Source organism: Penaeus japonicus, unplaced genomic scaffold (assembly GCF_977035675.1).
Source record: "Penaeus japonicus unplaced genomic scaffold, GWHDUDI00000001_assembly GWHDUDI00001521, whole genome shotgun sequence".
NCBI lineage: Eukaryota > Metazoa > Arthropoda > Malacostraca > Decapoda > Penaeidae > Penaeus > Penaeus japonicus.
Window position 1 is genome coordinate 1,268 of NW_028235923.1, and position 6,260 is coordinate 7,527.

Sequence of the window (6,260 nt, forward strand, 5' to 3'; positions counted from 1 at the left end):
TGTGGTATTCATCATATAATATAACTTAAAAACATAACATTAATATGGTATATATATAACATAATATAACATAAGATAATATGATATGATGATGATAAACTATATATTTTATATATTATATATAACAAATTTATATATATAGATTTGGATGATGGTGACACTATGAGCTCTGATCCTCCTCACGCAACGGCTCTAACAAACGCCTGCGTCGCTAAGTCCCCCAACAGATATTCCCTGACCCTCACTCAAATCAAGTCATTCATCTGCAAAAAAGAAAAAGAAAAGAAGAAAAAAAAAAACACAAGTCCAGATCAAAATCCCCGACGAACCCTCTTCGGACAGGAGGAACGTAGACGGGCTGTGACTAACAGCCTCTTTCTCCAGGATAAGAGGGGGGGGGGGTGGGGGGGAGAGATAAGGGCTATACCCCTCGGCAAGAAAATTCCGAGGCTTTTAGCACAGAGCTGAGTTGTGCTCTCATTCACTCACGGACAGACGTCCATTTCTGCAATGCCTCTATCTTTCTCTCTCTCTCTATTCCTTCCGGACGTGGCTGCCTCCTAAAAGTGGCCTATCGACCAAGAGGAGCACCATTGGTCCGGACCTCACGGTTCCTCTTGTACTGGGCGGAGGCTGCTTTACGTTGTTAATGGTAGGTTTAAAACTAGACTCTCGCGCGGGTCTAAAACCCTGCTCACGTTCCCTTTGAAAGGGTCGGAACAAGCCATATGTACCGCAGGCAGCAAGGGTAAAGGCCCGGAAACCCACCAACACCACCAACCGGAGTCCTGGCTCGGCCCCTCCGTCGCATGCCAAACGCTCCCTGCCACTATTACTCGCGCGAGACCTACCAGCCGAAGTCCCGGCTCGGGCCAGCCCAGCCAAAGCCCGCCGCGCCACCGCAAAGCTCTCTCGCCAGGACGGCCCACAGCCGGGAGATGTACTGGCTTTCGCTCGAACCCCTCCCCCCTTCCCCTACCTCCCCTCATCCGCCATTCTAGCCTTCCAGGCACGAGAGAGACGAGAAGAGACAGACAGAGTAATACATTTTGTTACATATACAAATATATATATATTACATATATGTACATGTATGTATCTTAAGTAAGTAATTAAAGTAAGTAAGTAAATTAAGTAATCAAAGTAAGTAAGCAAGGTAAAGTAAAGTACAGTAATGTGTATGGTATACATACATACATTTCTATATATATTATATATATATATATATATTTATATATATTTATATATATTTAAAATGTTATGTGTATACATCATATAATATAAATTAACATAAACATAATATGGTATAATATAAACATTAATATAACATAAGATAATATGATATGATATGATAAACTTACATATATATTATATATATATCTATAAAATATATATATATAATAGATTATGGATGATGGTGGACACTATGAGCTCTGCATCCTCCTCATCGCCACGGCTCTAAACAACGCCTGCGCTCGCTAAGTCCCCAACAGATATTCCTGACCCTCACTCCAAATCAGTCATTCAATCTGCAAAAGAAAAAGAAAAAGGAAAAAAAAAAACACAAGTCCCAATCAAAATCCCGACGAACCCTCTTCGGACAGGAGGAGCTAGAGGGCCGTGACAAACTGCCCTCTTCTCCAGGATAAGAGGGGGGGGGGGGGAGAAGGCTACCCCCTCGGCAGAAAATTCCGAGGCCTCTCGGCACAGAGGCTGCGTGCTCTCACTCTCACTCACGGACAGACGTCCATTTCCCTGCAATGCCCTCCTTCTCTCTCTCTCTCTCTTCCTTCCGGACGTGGCTGCCCTCTAAAAGTGGCCTGTCGACCAAGAGGAGCACCATTGGTCCGGACCCACTGTTCCTCTTGTACTGGGCGGGGCTGCTTTACGTTGTTAATGGTAGGGTAAAACTAGACTCTCGCGACGGTCTAAACCCAGCTCACGTTCCCTTTGAAAGGGTGAACAAGCCAACGCTTGGTGAAAACTGCTTCGCAATGATAGGAAGAGCCGACATCGAAGGATCAAAAAGCGACGTTGGTATGAACGCTTGGCCACCACAAGCCAATTATCCCTCTTGTAACTTTTCTGACATCTCTTGCTTAAAACTCGTAAAGGTCAAAAGGATCGCTAGGCCATGCTTTTGCAGACTGTGCTCGTACTGAGAATCTGGATGAAGCCAACATTTGCCCTTGGGCTCTACACGTGGTTTCTGTTCACGCTGAGCTAACCTTGGGACATCTGTGTTATTGTTTGACAGATGTACCATCCCATTCAAACTCTTCATCTGGCTCTGTCCACGGAACGGGTCTCCACGCGGCCGCAAACGGCGATGGGGACGGCTCCCAGGAGAGGGAGCGGCAGAGCCCCACTTTGATGCGTGGCTTAGAAATTAAAAACGGTAGTCATAGGAACGAGGGGTGGGGTTGGAGGGGACGACAAGGACAAAGCCCAGACCGTCCGCCCTCTGTCCGCGCACCCGACCGCCGTCAAACCTTCCGTTCCCGCATAACCGTGTAAGTAGAGAAACGACCAGAGTATCATCGTTGGATGCGAGGCCCTTCCACTTATGCTATACCTCTGGTGTCTCTCTACAAAGCCAAACTAGAGTCAAGCTCAACAGGGTCTTCTTTCCCTGCCGTTAACTGCAGGCCTATTTCCTTGGGACAGTGGGAATCTCGTTAATCCATTCATGCGCATCACTAATTAGAGGATGAGGCATTTGGCTACCTTAAGAGAGTCATAGTTATTCCCGCCGTTTACCCGTGCTTGGTTGAATCTCTTCACTTTGACATTAAGAGCACTGGGCAGAAATCACAATGCGTCAGCATCGATCACCGACCATCACATTGCTTTGTTTTAATTAAACAGTCGAATTCCCCTGGTCCGTGCCAGTTCTCAGACGGCAGTCTGTTGCCAGCCGCGGCGGGGAAACGGGTCTCGGGCAAGACGCGGTCGCCCCGAGGGATCGGGTCCGAGCTCGGAGCAGACGAGCCGCCCCTCGCCCAGTCTTCCCCCGGAGAAGCGGGCCGCCGCCCTCCGCTCCCCCTCCTCGCCGCGCGCAGTGCCCCAGCCCGCCGCAGAGGCGCCGCCAGCCCCCGCCTTGGGAAGGGATCACTTCCGGCTGTGGGCCCGGCATGGCTCGACCCTCAGAGCCAATCCTTTTCCCAAAGTTACGAATCTAACCTGCCGACTTCTCTTACCTAAATGATCTATCGACCAGATGCTGGACACCTTGGAGACCTGCTGCGGAGACAGGTATGGACTGCCCCCCCGACACACGGCGCGCTCGGTGGGCCTTCTCGCTCCCCAAGGGTGCCAGTTCCTTCTCCCTCCAGACTCTGCTCCATGCCTATTACTGCCTTCTATCTTTTGCAGGAGCCTCTAAACTGGTCTGGGACCACTTTCTCTTTCTCTTTCTCCCTGCTAGCCCTTCCTTTTTCTTCGAGCACTGAGAGCAAAACAGAAAAAAAAACGACAATCGTGCCAATTCAATCTTTCATTCTGTCAATTCTTCCGGTGGTCAGGCCTGGTGAGTTTCCCTGTGTTGAGTCAAATTGAGCCACAGGCTCCACTCTTGGTGGTGCCCTTCCATCAATTCCTTCAAGTTTCAGTTTTGCAACCATACTTCCTCCGGAACTCAAAGACTTTGATTTCCCGGAAGCTCCCCGCCGGGTCATGGGAATAACTGCGGCGGATCGCTAGTCAGCATCTTTTATGGTTAGAACTAGGTCGGTATCTGATCGCCTTCGAACCTCGAACTTTCGTTCTTGATCAATGAAAACATCCTTGGCAGATGCTTTCGCATTAGGTCGTCTTGCGACGGTCTAACAATTTCACCTCTGTCGTCGCAGTACGAATACTCCCGTCTGCTTCTCTTAATCATTACCTAGGGTTCCGAAAAACAGACAAAATAGAACCGAGGTCCTCTTACATCATTACATGCACGACCATTCGGGCTGTAAGCTATCGTCAGCCTGCTCTGAGCACTCTATTTTTTTCAAAGTAAACGTGCTGGCCACAAGGGGACACCCGATTACAGGCATATAAACCCCCTGCGCGCCGGCGGGGACACAGCTCGGAACCAGGCAGTTCCAACTACGAGCGTTTCAACTGTAACAACTTTAATTTTTGTATATGTGGGGTAATGTGATCGAATTTACTAAGAATACCCAGTGCAACTCTTACAGCAAAGTTTCATAATTTTTGTACTTTTTGCATTTGGGTTTTGTTGGTTGAACCCCAAACATTTGAACAATAATTTATTATGCTAAGAGCAAGTGTTTGCACAACCATGATTCTAGTTAGTATCCGTAGTAATTTGATTTTTCATGTGATTTAAAAATATTAATGTTTCCCATTACTTTCCTGTATTTGTTATCAACGTGTGTTTCAAATGTCATGTATCTGTCTAAGTGTACTCCTAAATATTTCACTGAAATGTTTGGTTTGATATATGTATGCATATATGTAAATATACATATACATATATATATATATATATATATATATATATATATATATATATATATATATGTATGTATGTATATATTAGAGTGTGTGTAGTTTTTTCTTTTAATGGGCCTGATTTTCAAGGTGTTTTGCCAGCTCATAATGGGGGAAGAATATAACCACACTTTAACTGTGAGAGGTTCTCACAAAGGGTATTTTGAAGCCAAAGTCTGGTATTCTAGACTCCTTTATTTGGTGAATATCGGCACGGTTATATGGGAATAATTACAGGTCTCGATGGCGTCTGATGTCTTCTGTTCGGTGCGCGTCTCGCGGACGGGGCGGGCTCGGAGCGCCGGCTCGGCGCTCACGGCGCCTCTCCGAGGCGAAACCAGGTGTGTCTGCAGGCGAGGTCAGGTAGCGAGAGAGCGGGTATGACCAGAGGTCAGCCCGTTTTATCTTGACCTAGGGAGACGCCATAAAGGGTTGCTTCTTCGTCTTTATAGCATCATGACCACGTGGTAATCTTATGTCTCCACGTGGCTTCAACGTGGTCTCACAGACTGCCCGGCCACCTAAAAAGGCTTGTCCTCAAGCCGTAAAGTTGAAGTCGTCCTTGAAGGGCGAACGTGTCGTCCGGCCTTGCGTGGTTCAGGTCGACTTCTAACTCTGGCGGTGATGTCCGCGCGTCCTGGGGGCACATTCATGTCGTTGTCCCACGTCATGGATGTAGGATATCGTTTCTTCGTTTTCCATGTTTTCCGTACTTGGCTGCTGCTGTTTGGTTAATTTGCAGGCGGGCCTTCCACGTTATAACTGAGGGCGCCCGGCTGTCCTCTTCAGCGGGTGCCACACTCTTGGTTTCTAAGAATGACGGCCATGCTCTCTCTTCTGGGCGTTTTTGGCGTCTGCTGCTTTGGAGCTTCCAAACTGTGGTGTCTTTTGGGCGACCACGTTCCGGGCCTCGTTTCGTAGTTAATGGAGTTCCGTAACCTGCTTGATAACCTTTACATACAGGGCCAAGGAAAGAAAGAAAGAAAGACGAACAGAGAGTGGGGAGGCGGGGGGGAGGGGGGGGGGGGCAGCGTGGCGTGTGCATAATTCGATATTTTATATAATATTTAATCTTTATTTTCTTTCTTTGATTTTACTTTTCATGTATTGTTAGTTTGTATTTTTCTAGGAAGGATAGATAAAGGAGGGAGATGCTTGCAGCGACCCGCAAGGGACTACTTGAACTGCAAGCTTCTCAGGGAGAGGGAGACAACAGTGGCAGCCGGCAAAGGTTTACTTGAACCACTGAGAGTCTCAGAATAAATTAGAAAGGATGCTCCAAACAGTTAAGTCGTGCAAATAACTATCATATATTGTATCAACAAACTTAGGGCGATAAAAGAATTATTGTGGGTGGCACTAAGTAGTCCTACCGAATTATTGTTTTAATTCATTAATTCGTTTTATGCCATGACACTGTCGTAGTGTCAAGTATGTTCGTGTACAAAATTGTAAATAGCTATTGCAAGAGTAAGAGATAATTGTTAGTTTATAGAAATACAATGCTAATAACTATCCACTTTAACTTTCGACAAACTAAGGGCGATAAAAAGAATATTGTGGGTGGAGAGTCCTCTACCGAATTACTATGAATTCATTCATTTTATGCCATGACACAAAGTTAGTGCCAAGTATGCTTGTCAACAGAAGCTTGGGGTGAGCTATTTCAAAGTAAGAAGGGTAGATGATGCATCAACAGTGAGCAATAATTTCGAAATAGAAAGTTAACATGAGAGAGAGAGAGAGTTTGAGAATAT

At 46.3% G+C, this 6,260-nt stretch overlaps 1 pseudogene; it reads right to left on the bottom strand.

Moving 5' to 3' along the window:
- Nucleotides 1-1,738: 1,738 nt before the first annotated feature.
- On the bottom strand, nucleotides 1,739-3,214 carry LOC147466362 (large subunit ribosomal RNA; annotated as a pseudogene).
- Nucleotides 3,215-6,260: the final 3,046 nt, after the last annotated feature.